This window comes from Andrena cerasifolii, chromosome 3, assembly GCF_050908995.1.
Source record: "Andrena cerasifolii isolate SP2316 chromosome 3, iyAndCera1_principal, whole genome shotgun sequence".
NCBI classification, from domain to species: Eukaryota; Metazoa; Arthropoda; class Insecta; order Hymenoptera; family Andrenidae; genus Andrena; species Andrena cerasifolii.
In genome coordinates, this window is record NC_135120.1 from 3,683,484 (window position 1) to 3,699,813 (window position 16,330).

A 16,330-nucleotide genomic window follows, 5' to 3' on the forward strand; every position below is an offset into this window, starting at 1 on the left:
AGAAAAATTTATTAGCAACTTATGCTATTGGTACTCATAATTAAAACAAACACTATAATGCGTTAAAGATAAAATGTGCAAATGCTTCGTTCTAAACAATTGAGAACAAATAATGGTAAAATAATATCGCTGCAGTTGTATTACGTTAAAAATAAAAGTATCAATTGTAAAATGTTGCAAGTACCCTATTAGGCGGAAGTTTTAAATCGACGGATATATCCAGTACGTCATTCTTTAAAAGATAAGCGCTGTTTTGAAATTTTTGTTCAAGAAAATCAAGCTGGAATGTTGAAAACGGTATCCGAGGATGGAGACTTGGCTTTCTTTTACTTTTATCAATCGATGGCTTTCTGGCTATCTTTGGAGGTTTGTATCTGGTAAAATGAAGCCATTCTAATTGTTTCTTACTTTGTATTACTTCTAAACCATCTACTTTGTCTTTGAAAAATTCGAATAATTTCCTATTTTGATTATCAGGCAATAGATGTCTACTTTCCATTTCTTCTATCTGCCGGCTTAAGTTGTTTCTTAAACTATTATTTTTATATTTCAACAGTTCGTTATTGCGCTTTTCTTTTAAATTCATTTGTTTACTGTTTTGTATCACTTCACTCTGGCTTTCCTTCAACTGTTTTTGTTGGTTTCTATGCAATTTCCTTCTTTGATCTTTCTTCAAATGTCTTACGAGATCTTTATATTGATCGCCCATTTTAGAGGTTTTCCAACAATTGTTCTTACTTATATTCCTATAGTTTACACTAATTTGTTCAACTTGCATTTGTTTTAAACTCATTTTGTATTCGTCTGTTTTTGCGATTTTTTTGGTCACATTTATTTCATTGAACTTGTATTTTTCTTGTATAAGGAATTTGGAAGCCTTTCCACATTTTCTTGCATTTTTTTCTTCATGTATAATTCTAGAATTTGGCTTTACTTCGATTATGTTAGAAATATTATTAACATTGTTAAAAAAAATGGATTGCCATTTGTTTCTGTATTGATCATGTTCAACTTCTTTCACACATAAGGAATTTTTATATACGTCATGTTCATCATGTTGCTCGGAATTTAAGTAAACTTCGTTTTTTAAAAATTGACTAGAATTTATTGTAGAATTTGTTTTATGCGTTTCTTCTAAATCAATTTCACTAATATTTTTTGAATTCACGTCACAGTTCTGTCCTCCACCAAACTTATCAGTTCTCTTCAAATTATTCATTATGCACACTTTTTTTTTGATAATTTTATTACAACTTTTCCTTGACTTTATTACTGACTCCGCCACTACATTCTTTAAATCGTTGCCCATACTTGTTTCAAGGTTTTCTTCTCCATTAACACACGAATCTATTTCGGAACATTTTTGGTATTTTTTTTCTTTTTCCGTATCTTCACAATGGTCAAACTTATGAAATCGAAAATTCTTGTCATACAGATTATTTTGTTTCAAGATATATGTATCTGCCAAAATACTCTTGATACTAAAGTCTTTCATCTTTCTTACCAGTTTCGTGCCGAAACATTAACTGCGTTCATTTAGTGAAATCCTCTTTATATATGACCCTACGATACGACCCCAAATTTTACCGACTTGCGGCTGTTGAAGCCCAGTTTCGGATTAAACGCATAATTGAGCATTCAATACTATCTAGTCGGATCAGTGTCGCGACGTACAGCGACTTTCAACCTCGTCATTTTGTACATACAGCGCGTTCTGGAATATAATTCATAAAATATTAAAGAATTTAAATCCTTTTCCTTTATCAATTTATTTATTTTTAAATTTATATATCCATGTACTTAAATTATATTTAAATCATGCCTTAACAATTGCATAAAAAGTATCTTCTGATATTATTTTTGCCCATTTGATATCGGATTTTCATCTTACTTTTGGTTCTCTGTTTTGAGTTATATTTTAATACGTACAAGTGTTATCAAACTAAGAAGAAAAGAGAGAAAAATAGGAAAAAAATACTTTATTTTGAAAAGGCATTCTTACTAAAACAAAATACAAACAAAAGAAGTAAATAGGTATCTATATTAAATTTATAAACTACTATGACGAAATAATGAATGACAGTTAAAAATTGAAATGTTAAGTTGATAAACACTGTGGAACTGGTAGTACTCGAAACTATCACATAATCCAGATCATAGTATCTATAGAAATATCGATCTGTGTTCCATAATAACAATGTAATTGATACTGTTGGAGGGAGACAAGAAAATAGGGTGACTGAAGCGTGTATACAGCCCTTATACAGAGATTTGAATAGAGCAGATGGGAAATTTATGTAATTAGAAACCCGCACAGTGTCGGGATTATCCGATAATATGGCGGAGGGTAAAAGTAAATATAAATATTCCGACATTTTACTTTCCTTTGCGTTACTTACTTTTACTCACCCTTAATACTTGCATATTACGTAAAATCAATGTAGAAACTAGCAACAAAACTAAATAAATTTTCCAATATAGAAATATGGATTTTAAAAATTATTAAAATTGTATTAAATGATGCGTTAAATAAAACTAAAAATGTTATTTTGTGAAAAATCTTTCAGTATGGTATAGCTACCTATAAGAGCAAAGTATTTATAAAATGAACTAGTTCACAAAGTAATAAACATGGAAGATGATATGATGGTCACTATTATGAAAAACCAATAAAAATTCATTAATCTTCAAACTTTACAATTAATGTCCCTGGCAAGTAATATTTCTGAGGTAAAATTTATAAAAAATCTGCCTTAGATAATAGAAATAATTGAAAAGTTAATATCCATCAACGTTCTTTATTTATTTATTATATGACATATTTTCAGATGTTCGTACCATTCAACGTAACGGTAGATTTTGTTACCGTAAAAACATGTGTGTGGTTTTCACGTGTCCATTAATAATATATTATTATCACAATTTTATTCTGTTATGATCATTTTAATACGCATAACCACTTTTCGTCGCTTGTTCGTTTTACAAGAATCGCGCGCGTTGCATCACATTATCGGTATTTTGACTTACAAGACAGATGGAATAAGTGTGATAAGAGTAAAAAAAAGCATCCTTTTTGAGCATCGCAACCAAATGTTGTATAATTTTATTGAAAGTTGTTTTTTAGGCATTAAAATTACGAAGTACACAATACGGCTACAAAATGCTAATGTTTATAGTGTCCATTTGTTACAGAATTACAGTCTGTTTTTTGTTTTGTACCTTCTGTGAAAATTTTTATAGAATCTGGTAGAGATATAAATAAATATATATATATATGTAATCAGTAGTTAGGCTATGCCGATTCTAGATACATTTGGTCAGGGGTGAGGTGGGGCGGGGAGTACCGCGCTCGCGTCCGAAGTGGGCACGGGGCGAGGTGTGGAAGCGGTACCACACCGAGGGCGAGGGGATGGCGTCACAAGGGAGGGGGTTTTCCAAATGGCGTCGCGCGCTGAAGCGTTGACGGTGGTCTGGGTAATTGGCGCGTGCGGATATCGGTACGCAGGCGCGAAAGATAAGGCACGAAAGGATATAATGAGGATGCTGTAATTCGACACCCTCTCACGCCATAACTATTCGAAATCAATTAATCTAAATAGCGCAACCGCCTCATGATCGCCACGAAAAAATGCAACATCGCGTTCGTATAAACATCCGCCGACGAAAACATAGAGTGATAATTATTCGGGTACCTTTTCGAATATTTCAAAGATTGGGACTACCGCGACGGGTGTAACGTATTGCTACTACTGCTGTAAATTTTTCTTTTTCCTTTCTACAATTATCGTCGTTTTCATTCTAGTATTCAGACACGTAGCGGAGAACACTTAAACTAAACCACGCGCAACGCATGCGCATAACCGCCCGTTCAAACTAAATCCAGCGCCGTGAACGACTTGAGCGCGCAGGCGCATACCGCACGTTCAACCGGACGCCGATTAAACTGAGCGTAATGCACGACTGGCGGGAACCGGACGTAAAATCTGATTGGTACGAATAATTATGCAGCAACTGATTGGCGCGGGTCAAGGTCCAGCAATGAGTATAAATATAGGCTTGCCTGCAGGAGAGGTCAGTTTCTGGTCCTGACACCAAACCATCCTAAGGACGCTTTTAATCAACCCTTCCATACGAGGACGCTTTAATTAGCCCCTCAAATTCCATACGAGGACGCTTTAATTAGTCCCTTAAATTCCATATGAGGACGCTTTAGTTAGCACCTCAAAATCCATACGAGGACGCTTTAGTTAGCCCCTCAAAATCCATACGAGGACGCTTTAGTTAGCCCCTCAAATTCCATACAAGAAAAGCGTGGCGCAGCTGATAGGCACCATTAAAACATTATACTCAGAGAGAAGTAATCCTCTCAATTTCTATAACGAAACCGCCAGACAATCTTTATGTTCAGTTTAATACGATCAAGCGTCGAACCTTGTATTACACGCTATTCCGACTTCGTGTCGACATTTATGTTCAACTAGCAATTAGCCTAGTAATTATATTATATCATACATATAATTAACCGAAGGTTCTAACAATTTAATAATAAAAACGTGGAACCACAGACGAGGTATAGAATAGACCTATCAAGCAATGTATTTTTGTGTCGCCGGTTTGGGGGGTCCTAGGACCCCCTTACCATTTTAGTGTCGCATGCAACGTTACCGGTGAAGTCTCAAAACAGATTGTAACGCTACGCGTGGTAGGAACTAGAATTAAGCACGAGTAAAACTAGGTTATGTTTTGAAAGTCAAAGCCCGCGATTTACAAATGTTTCTGTCAGAGTAAAAATTTAAAAATCGTCTTATGAACATATTCCGTTCAACAGAAAAGAACGGAGGAAGAAAACAAAACGATATCACATTCGTCTTTCAACCTTGCTGTCCTATTCCGCTTTATTTAACGCAAAACAAATTTCATTCCCTTGCAATAACGTAATTTGTAAAAACAGGACTTTAATGTTTTTTAAGAGCACCTGTTGCTGAACCCCACCCATGTATCATGCGTTTCCGCATACATTAATGATGGTCTATAGGATATAATACAGACATTTAACAATAAAAATAATAATAATAATATCCTTCTACTGTACTATATTATTTAAAGGAGCATATCGAACCCGTACACCCCGATTTTGCTGCAATTTTGCAAGTCTGTAGAGTAGCCAAAAATATTCCATGCATATTTTTTTAAAAAGGAATTCATTCTCCTCCATAGCTATTAGAACAATTGAGGGCTCGGATACAATAAGGGGACTAGCGCTCGAAATTGGGAAAAATTATTGTCCAAACGCTAAGAAACATTGGAAAATTAAGTTTTGTTAAACTGGAATTTAAAAAATATAGTGTTGTAAAGCTCGTCACGGCACACATTTTTTCTATTTACAGTATTTTTATCGAATTATTAGTATTCGAGACAAAAATTATAAACAAACAAAATTTCTTCGACTAAAATCATTATTTCTTTAAACATAAATTGCGATAACTTGAGTAAATATTAACGGATAGTTATGAGACTTCAAACATAAAACTCAGAAAACTCTAGCGGAACCGTAAAATGTATGCACAAAACCCTTATGTTATAAAATGTTATAATATTTAATTAAAAAGTAATACTGGACATAACCCATGTTTTTCAACGTTCGCCGTTAAAAAGTTTCGAGGCAATTTTGAGAATTTTTGATCCCCTTGCTGACGCATATTGATCGTAACTCATCATAATCAAATTAAATTACTGTTAATTTATGGACTACGTTAAAAACCGACATATTTGTTAATTTTATCATTTGATAATTGTGCAAAAATTGGGTCTTCATGTACAGGGGGTAATTGAAGCAGATCACCAACTAAAAGAACGTGCTTTTGACCAAACCAACCGTCTTCACAATCATTGGTATCAAATACTTCAGACAATCGGGAATGTATATACATAAAAGTTAAATTTGATATCATTGACACTTCATCAATCACAAAAAGAACAACATCTTTGAGATTTGTTCGTAAAACTTTTAATACATGATCAGATAATTGTTTCTACTTTGGCCATAGACCATGTTCAACGGGTAATTGAAGCAATCTAAGAACTGTCACTCCGTCTATATTAAACGCTGCTATACCAGTAGGTGCCGCTACAACGGTATCTTTATTGAGATATTGTTTTATCCAACACTTAATGGTTTTAATTAAAAAACTCTTTCCCGTTCCACCCTCTACGCTAACAAACAATCGTAATATCGAGTTATCTGACCTTACAGTATCAATGACTCTGTGGAATACTCTTTTTTGGTCGGCATTTAATTTTGGTATCATTTTAGACACATCAACTTTTTCATCCATTTTATTACCAAGATCCCTAAAATCTTGCATTGTTTCACCAGCTTCTACATTTTGAGCGCCTATCGGATTGTCAGGGTCGTCCTGAGACACGTTTTTTTTTGTAATTCTTCATCTAATTGCCGAACTAACTCTTGTGCAGTTTCAAACGCTTTTTTTTCATTCTTTTAGTTTTTCGTGATATTGTAATGCTTTCGTAAGATTTTATATTATGAAATGCTTCCATATAAGTATCACGACTATTTTTAAGATCCTTTAATTCCCGCCATGGTTTAAACATAAGCAATAAAGAAAAGAAATAATCCTCCGGTCGATTATTAACATTATATCTATAATGATTAATAAGACATCCACGTTGTCGTCGTTTAAGATAATGACTACCCTGATAGCCAGATCTGGCAGCAGAATCTGACGTCAGAACTGCAGCAGTCTGTGTCCGCATTTGGTTGCGTTCTGATGTGCAGAGCCTGAGGTGCAGTGCCTGATGTCAGATGGACAGCAGATCGACAGCAGATCGACAGCAGATCGACAGCAGATTTCGCCGTCTGCTAGGCACAGCAACAGCGCCATCTGTAGGCAATTGCTTGGTAATTCTGGACCTCAGATGGCGCTGTTGCTGTGCCTATCAGACGGCGAAATCTGCTGTCGATCTGCTGTCCATCTGACATCAGGCACTGCACCTCAGGCTCTGCACATCAGAACGCAGCCAAATGCGGACACAGACTGCTGCAGTTCTGACGTCAGATTCTGTGCTCTCGTGCCAGACCCTGCTCCCAATCTGATGTCAGATTGGAGACAGATGGTTATCAGGGTATTATCTAATTTATAATATTCAATATTATTATTTCTCGGTTTGACTTTCGTGATATTATACCATTGTGTGAATTCATAAAAAGACACAGATTCTAATTCTCCAGATCTATTTGGATAATAATTATCTATTAATGATGGACAAAATATATCTGTAGATTCACCATCAAGAGCTTCAATTTTTGTGGTTACGGAAAACAGAGCGATGGCGGAACATTTAGATCGTCCGCTCTATTTTTATATTTATCAGACGGACGTCTCGATATTCCTAATGAAACTGCCTTGCCAGATTCCGAAATTACTGTACCATATGTATTAATAGGAGATGAAGCTTATCCGCTTCTTAGAAATTTACTGAAACCTTACAATGCTCGAGAGTTAAATGCAGACAAAGAATACTTTAATGCCAGATTGTCAAGAGCACGCAGAACTGTTGAGTGTGCTTTCGGAATTATTTTCTCTAAATGGAGAATTTTAAGCAAAGCCATAGAAACTTCTGTACATGTTGCGGACGATATTGTTAAAGCTATTTGTGTCCTGCATAACACAATTATTGACATAGAAGGTATTCAGCATCATTTAGTAGATTTGCAAGTAATTTCCAGATAATTAAATATGAGGCCTGATTTTGGTAGGCCAGCTCGTGCTGCCCAAAATGTACGCGATTTATTTAAAACTTACTTATGTCACAACCCTATTGTAAATACTGATTAAAATCTGTACATGTTATGAATATTTATTACAATAAGTGAATATTTATGCTTACGTTTCGTTTTCAATTTAACGTCTACTTCATCCCATAACTGATCTAATATAAATCGATTGTGATGATTTTTATCTTTTTGATCCCATAACGGAGATCTGATAAATACTTCTACAATTAATTTTTCAATATCCATCGTTAATAAGGTTATTACTCTTCGATGACATCAGCGATAATAGCGAAGAAAAAGAAATATTTGTTTTCGACCCTTTTATCGTTGGTCATCTAGTAAGCGTTGCGTCGGTCGTTTTGTTTGATGGAACGAATGGAGTCAAAATTATAAAAACTGTTAATTAGCGGACAAACCTTTTATTTTAGAGGTTGAAGTGAAAGTAAAATGGCAATATTTGAAAGATCAGTTCCAGAGGAAGCTGAAAAAAGTAAACAAGTCTCGTTCTGGAGATCCTGGCAGTCCATCTATGAGCACCTATAGTGGGTAATGGATGTATTTTAAAAATCTCTTATTTTTAAAAGACACCACGATGCCGAGAAGAACAGATAGCAATATGTAATGTTTCATGTATTAATAAAACATTCTTGTAGGGCAGACCGGGTATTTGTTGTCACCACCGTTATAATAAAGAAACTATAAACAACAGGAACGTACACTTTTCTCGTATTGCTTCAAGAATATAATTAAAAGTATTTTGTGTCATTCGAGTATACTGATAAAATAAATTGTTGTTTTCTCGTAACTGACAGTACACTACAGCTGGCCGTATATGGACACTGTCGCATTGTCGTACGACCGACTGAAATGGGTCGGTTGGACGACAATGATTTTGTCGCAGTGCGACATCTAATTAGGTTATCACTCTTCGATGACATCAGCGATAATAGCGAAGAAAAAGAAATATTTGTTTTTCGACGCTTTTATCGTTGATCATCTCGCTGCTCCAATTTAAACTGTTCCATTATAAAACAATACAATTTCGACGCTTCGCTTTTATCGCCGCTCTGATCGTTTATCGCAGCTCCAATATAAACATACCCTTAGCATTGCCTTGCGCTGATCGTCCAATGCAAGTTCTACATGATCTTTTATCTCTTTCACATGTAATTCTAAATTATTTAATGGTTCACAGGCATCACTTGCATCTTTTTCTGATTTTTGCATTTCAAATTCTACATTATTCAAATTCCCTAAAAACAATTTATCATGAATATTGGGCAGTACAATTTCAGAATATAAAGGATTATTGTTTTTCAACCATATTAAAAGCTTTAAATACTTTTTTAATGTCCACTAAATCTTCCCAGATAATTTTTTTTTAGTTGGAACATTACGAACTAAAATAAATTCAAGATTTAAATTTATTGGATCAGTGTTAGAACATAACTTATCGAAAGTCTGCTGTAAAGGAAGTGGTAAATGAAATGTTGTACCTTTAACTTTTTGTATCCTTTGTCGTGCAGGTGTTTTTTTATTAACAACTGTTCCCATTTTAACAGCAGTTTGAAAAGCTTTAGCTCTCTGTAAAAGCAATTTTTCAAATTCGTTAAGAGATGATATTACCTCAGGCACATCATTTACTGAGAGATTATTTAGAATACAATAAGCAGGCATCAAGCCACTACAAAAATTGTTATCACAATACTTACATATATATTGCGGATCAATTTTTTCTTGCTTTACATACACCATTAAATCTTTCCAAATTCGATTATCCTTCCGCATGTTTTGTGTACTAATTTTAAAAACATTTCTTCTATAACAAAGTCTCTCACACGATATACAACTATAACGCGGTATGTCCAGTGAACATTTTCTCAGAACAATAAATGCATTATGATATTTTGAAACAATATCATCATCACTTAACATTATTTCAGTTTGCTGAAGCTTATACACATCTACTTTTTCTTGCGCTAAAGTTACAATTTCATTTAATGTATTCAGATTAGCAGAATACAATTCTTTGTCCAGATACAACATTTTTTGATAAAAAGTAATATGTAGAATCAACAAAATAATTTTCAGACGAAGCTGTATGTTTAGATCTGCCACACAGCGCGCATAATTTGTCATCCACCGCAGAACATTCTGCAAAAACAGTCAAACATGTTTCTGATTTGTTTTTAAGCAGAGTTAACATTTTATTCATATTACGAACATAACTATCTCTAATGTGTATACACCAGCGTACGACTTTCTCAACTTCTAATCGTTTTTTAATATAACCTTCGCTGCAATCTGCAATATTGAGCTTGTGTAAAATATTTTTAACGATTACTTCTGCAGAATCGCGAATTTTCATATAAATTCTGGACCAAAGTATAGCATATTTTTTTCTAATATTTTTGGCAGTATTGTTCTTAGCAAGTGTTAAATTACTTCTTTTCTGATTCTGATAACATCGCTTATTTGTAAAGCCTCCTAAAATCCTGTTTATATCGACACCGAAATTTAAAACAGTTATTTTCAATGTCTTGTTGATATGGAAACCGTCTTTTAAAAAGAATATTCTCCAGTTTTTTTTTATATCGTTGTACTTGTTTCGCGCGATTATTTTCCAGATGGTCTTGATATAGACACCGTCGTTTAGCATTTTTTTTAGAATTATTGTCTAAATCTGGCTCATCAGATAGACATCGCTTTTTATTATTACTTTTTAAATTACAAATCGCTTTAGCCTCTTTTGTTTTGACTTCTGTTAATGAAAGCACTTCCTGAGGGGCACCACAATTTAAATCTTGAGGAAAATGCTCTACAACATTGGTTTCAAACATTTCTATTAAATGTAGACGTATTAATTAAGCTGTGGTCATAGCTTACTTTGTCAGGTTTAATGTTAAATAATAATGAAACTGCATAGGCTATTGCGAAAACACCGCAATCGCTACTATTCGGTTGTTGTTGGACAGTAGGAAATTGGACAGGATTCTGAATAAAGTCATATGCTGGAAACAACTTTTTCTAGAATTGTTCATGATCCTTCTCTAACCTTTTATTATTTAAAGAATCATAAATAAATATATTTTTTCTGTCGTAATAGCTGCACACCCAATGACCTCTTCCGTACAGTAACCAATTATCTTTCGCAGTATCTCTCGACAACGAACTATATAAACATTGTATATGCTTTTCATTTGTCGGTATGGGTTGTATTGTATCAAGTAATTGCACTCGCCACGTTTCAACAGGTCTATAATTTGAATGGTTTGGTAAAAGGCAATTGAAACGATCCATATCATCATCCCATAACCATTCACCACGAAAAATTTAATTTTTATTTTTTTCGGTAAACATCGATATTCCCTGTTTATTTTCTACCTGTATAGACATTTTAGTAGAAAGAACTAAAATTACTTTTTATTTCCTCTTATTGCAACTTTCTTGAAAGTTATACTCGTGACACGGCACAATGCAGCCTGCCTATCGAGTGATGTTATAAGATAATGTTATCTCAACATTTATTTAAATTAGAATTAATATATCTGGATCTCCTATAAATATAAATCGGTTTAGAGTGGCGTCTTTATTATTCCTTTTTCTTTTTTACATACGATACAGACCCAGTACAATTAGTACTTTTATAATTAGCTTTTGTAAGATTTAGCGCGATGCAGCCAGTAAAGCTTAAATCGCAAAAGCGCAAAGCAGCTAACTCTAGCGCGAAGCAGCTAGGCGAGTGTACTTTACTATTTTTTTGTAATACTCCAACCTGTAAAAACTAAAAATTTGTAATAAACACTTAACTAATATCGTACGTATTATTATATGCATATAAATAAATGTAAACATCACTTACCAAATTTATAATATTTTCTCTTTTGCTTCTCCTGATGAGAAGAATTGAATTTCTTTCCAAGACTCTTGATACTAAAAAGATAAACATTTCAATAAATAAATAGGTTAACAAAACTCTGCGCAGACTATTATTTTGCACATGTAATGAAACAATAACCTAGGTGTTGAAAATATGTTCGTTTCATTATGCGTACACCTTAATTATTAATAATAAAGCACACTTACATGCAAGAAAATTAGGAAAAATGTTCGGACGCCGTAACATGCGTGAACTCCGGTCGCCCGCTTTATGTGTGTGTGTGTGTGTTTTTTTTTTTGCTATACTCGTGACCCTAGCCCCATATGCCAGTCGGTCGGTCAGAGCGAGCCCTCCTCGTATCACGTCACGCCGCCGTCAGGCGAGATCTTCTATACCATCACCGTTTGAATCTAGAGACGCGGTAGCGTCTCGATGCCAAGTACAGGGAAGAAAGTACAGAAAAAAAGACACCCTGTATATGTCGACAGTCGCTACCGCTATCATTTACTCGTCGCCGGGCTATTCCAGCCTAACCTGAAACTTATTTTGTTAATACCTCATCACGCCTGCAATATTTCCTAAATTTAAAGGCATTTTTCTTATGTAAACCGCATATAAGCTTTCGATTAAGACCAATTTCAATTAAATCGGTTCTCGCATAACAGTGATATCGTAATATCGTCTCACGAATCTGTCAGAAACGGTAAGGTTTTTCTCCTGATTCTCCAACCAAATTTTGTCGACATAATACGTACATTCTGTCAAAAAAGTACCGGGAATCGATCATTTAAAAAGCTCGCTTAAGGGGGCCGTCTCCGCGGGCCTTTGAATGTGTGAGTACGCTCACACAAGCTAGGAAAAGCGTGCACGTATACGCGTGTAGTAAGCAAATCGTAAATTACAACTTTCGTCCTGGAATCGGCCCGAAGGAAGTTTTTGCGGGTACAGTTGCCTTCAGTAGACATCTGTGCAGGGTGGTCTGGTGCGTTTGAACGCTAATAAGCACCCAACTTTGAAATAATAATGAATTTATGACTCGAAAACTGTCCGAATGAAGCTTCAAGGCTTCTCCGTTGGTGGCGCTAATGGTGCACTGCAGCCATGTAGCACCAGCGTGACGTGTAGGCAGGGCCGACGCGAGGTTAGCTGGCGCCCTTGTGCAAAAAAATTTTTATTGTCCCCAATTTTTTGCACTTGTTTTCTATTTAATATGTTTAAAAGAATTACATTTATATTTAGTTTATGTGAGGTGTTAGATTCCTTTATTATTAAGCGTACGATCTAGTTTTTTTAGCGTCCCATTCGGCTGGCGCCCTTGTGCGGCGCATGGTTCCGCCGGGCCTGCGTATACGCTATGTAGTAAGCAAACCGTAAATTACAACTTTCGTCCTGGAATCGGCACGGTGGACGTTTTTGCGGGTTTAGTTGCCTTCAGTAGACTTTTGTGCAGGGTGGTCTGGTCCGTTTGAACGCTAATAAGCACCGTACGTTGAAATAATAATGAATTTATGAATCGTGTACTCAGGACAGCCCGAAAAATGACAGAATGAAGCTTCAAGGTTTCTCCGTCACCGGCGTTGATGGTATTATTCGTGCCTTGTACCATCAAAACCGGTGGAAGTCCAATCTAGCCGATAAATGTAGGAAAGACATAGTTGCCGAGACGTATCGAGAGTCGAATCGCGCTGTTGCCGCATTTCCCCTATCTATATTTTTCCATCGAGGAGGCTTGAATGAATCACGGCGAAGCAGTTGGAGAACAGAGATGGGCAAAGATAATATCTGGATAAAGTCAAATAAAAGATACTACAGTATTGTCTCATGGAACGAGAGCGAGCAAGAGGCACTGAAAGCGAGCGAGGGTGGTGCGAGATAGACGACGAGATGTTGTTTGTCTCGCTCCGTCTTTCGGACGCCTGACACTCGTTCCATCTCGCTCCCCCTATCAGCTAAAAAGAAGCGAGAAACGAACACTGAGAATTAGGGCTCTGCTCGCGATACGAGCTCAACGCCGCGCCGGTCCCGACCAGCGAGGATTTGGGCTGTTCGGCGGCGCACAGTGGGGCATTTGGGGTCGAAACACGGCACTAAGTCCTTTTACAAAAATATCGCTAAACTGCAAATTTTCTTTTACAGGTAGTTGATTGCAGGTATTATGATTGTTTTTCATATTCATTAATTTTTAACGCGACTACACGGTTTCGAAGAAGAGAACCACGAAACTCTTCAGAATTTGTATTGTTGTTTATAGTATTATTGTTTGCTTAATTCAACTAATTTTTGGTGGAATTAAGTGTTGAGGTATGTATTTGAAGTGTACCAAATTTGATTTTGATATCCCTGATATTTTTGGAATTATATCTTACTGAATGTCCCAATTTTCATTGTTTATTTTTAACGGGAGTTCAAACGAGGTAGTTAGAGGGACGAGAAGGGGTCTATGACGCTTTTTTTTTACAAAAATGCCTTTCCTGCCATTGAAATTCAAAGTAACTGAAGTCTTTTTACATGTGAAAGATGCGGAACTTTTTCCTATGTACAGTGTGCACGATATTGTCGGCAATTTGTAAAAAAGTACTATGACCCATTAAATAAACAAATTTCAATAATTTTTCTGTACCAATAGGATCACAAGCATACGTCCTAACTGAATGAAATGGAAAAATTAACGATAAATATATGATTTGGGTGAGAAAATGTTTTGTGCTGTGTTTCGACCCGAAATACCCCACTCTGCGGCAACTTGTAATCTCGGTTGGAGAGGCGTACAATGTTGATAAAATGTAAAATGTCACGTTTTCAATATTCAGTAACATACTGCTGAGATTTTCCACATTAAAATGAATTCAAATGCGGTATAAATCGGATTATTTCTAGAACTGTACTAGATAATTAAATATAAATGCGAAACATTTCTAATCTAATAATGCTAAAAATAATCCGATTTATACCGTGTTTAAATTCATTTTCATCTGGAAAATCTCAGCAGTATGTTACTGAAACGTTCATGTCGATACAAAATGAGAAAATTTTACATTCCATTGAAACAAAGAAAATGAGCAATCATTGATCAATTAGAAATAATATATATTTAAATATTTAATAATGAAGATAAATTTAAAAATTATTAATAATAATAGGGTTGCCGCCGCCGCCCCCACGGCCGTACTTTAATTTTTTCAGCTCCTTCTTCATCTGAAACAGTACCATAAAAATTACATCTTCTAGTTCTACGCCTACATATGAGCCGTTATTTCTTAAACTGGTATAAGTCCATTTATTCATACATTGGGATATTTAAGGGTATGCTTTTGAATCAACAAAATATTCGCATCCGTAAATCAAATCGGGTAATGTTTTTAAAACTATAAACTTGTGTAATTTTATTATGGAATAATAATCAATAAAAATGTTAAAGAAAACAAACGATTGTTTAGCTACAGATCGACTTATACCACTTTCAATAATAATACAGTATTGTCTCCGTATGTGTTCGGTTTGGTGCACACGATACGGGTTTGTTGCTATGTATCTCCACCACTTCTGTGTCACTCTTGCCCGGCGAAGGCGAGAGCGAGATGGAACGAGAGCGAGCGAGAGCCACTGAAAGCGAGCGAGGACGGTACGAGATAGACGACGGGATGATGTTTTATCTCGCTCCGTCTTTCGGACGCCTGACACTCCGTCTTTTGCGTTCGCGGCCGTCGCGCAGGCAAAGCGTTCCATCTCGCTCCCCCCTTCGGCCAGGAAGAAGCGAGAAACGAACACTCGGAATTAGAGATCTGTTCACGACAGGAGCTCAACGCCGGCCCGACCAGCGAACACTTACGGAGATAATACTGTACACACACATAATTTCAACATAACTTACTTTTGCTAGAGCTTTCTCTAATTTTTCTTCCCTACTCTCATTCCTCTCCTCTTTCTTCTCCTTCTCCCCCCCCCCCCTCCACTTCCCCCCGACGAGGTCGGGACCGTATCTTTCATCTGGAAATGAAATGTTGAATGTATTATTTTTGACAAATAGTAAGATGGTACAGCGTGATTCTCTCGCTAGAGTCCTCAAAGACAATAGTCTAAGAGCTGGCTATATAGGGGTCAACGTGACTCGATGCAGTCACAGTTCTTATTGTTGGATTAGTGTTGCCGAATGCGAAATCCCCATCTGCCGAGTCAGTCCGGAGAACTAACGCGGGGGTGGGCGGTCAAACAGGTAAAATTTGCAGCATAATAACGTCATTCTTGCTGTTCTGAAATTTCATATACTTATTGTTTACGCATTTAATGAACGATATGCTAAATGGCAGACCACCAAGTGCGCCCTAAAGGCGGTTGCCGTTCCAATATGCGGCCGACGGCGGTCCCACTAGGGCAAATGAGAAACAAATGTATATTTCTCCCTTGCACTAGCGCGCAAGCCACGTATCGCGCTTTTCATCGACGCCTGTGTTAGCAATATTGAAGCACCACCTTGTAAAAGGAGCTGCAAGGTTGAGCTTACGCAGATGCGGCCAGCGTGACGCCTACAGCGACGATGGGCCCGACCAGTGCGACGCCATAAACATCATAAATTGGCATCGGGGTCCTTAGGAGTTTTCCCAAAAGGACAAGAGGGGACTTTCCACGGGACGGAAAGTCAGTCGATTACAGACCGG

At 36.2% G+C, this 16,330-nt stretch overlaps 2 long non-coding RNA genes across 2 annotated transcripts in view; both read right to left on the reverse strand.

Annotated features, from left to right (window-relative positions):
• Positions 1-16,330, reverse strand: part of LOC143367129 (uncharacterized) — a 418,577-nt gene that overhangs the window by 375,526 nt on the left and 26,721 nt on the right. The window lies entirely within an intron of this gene.
• Positions 11,483-12,842, reverse strand: LOC143367125 (uncharacterized). The gene is made up of 3 exons (XR_013084990.1): positions 11,882-12,842; positions 11,658-11,728; positions 11,483-11,570 (listed from the first exon to the last, which is right to left on the reverse strand). It is a non-coding gene; the product is annotated as an uncharacterized LOC143367125 (long non-coding RNA).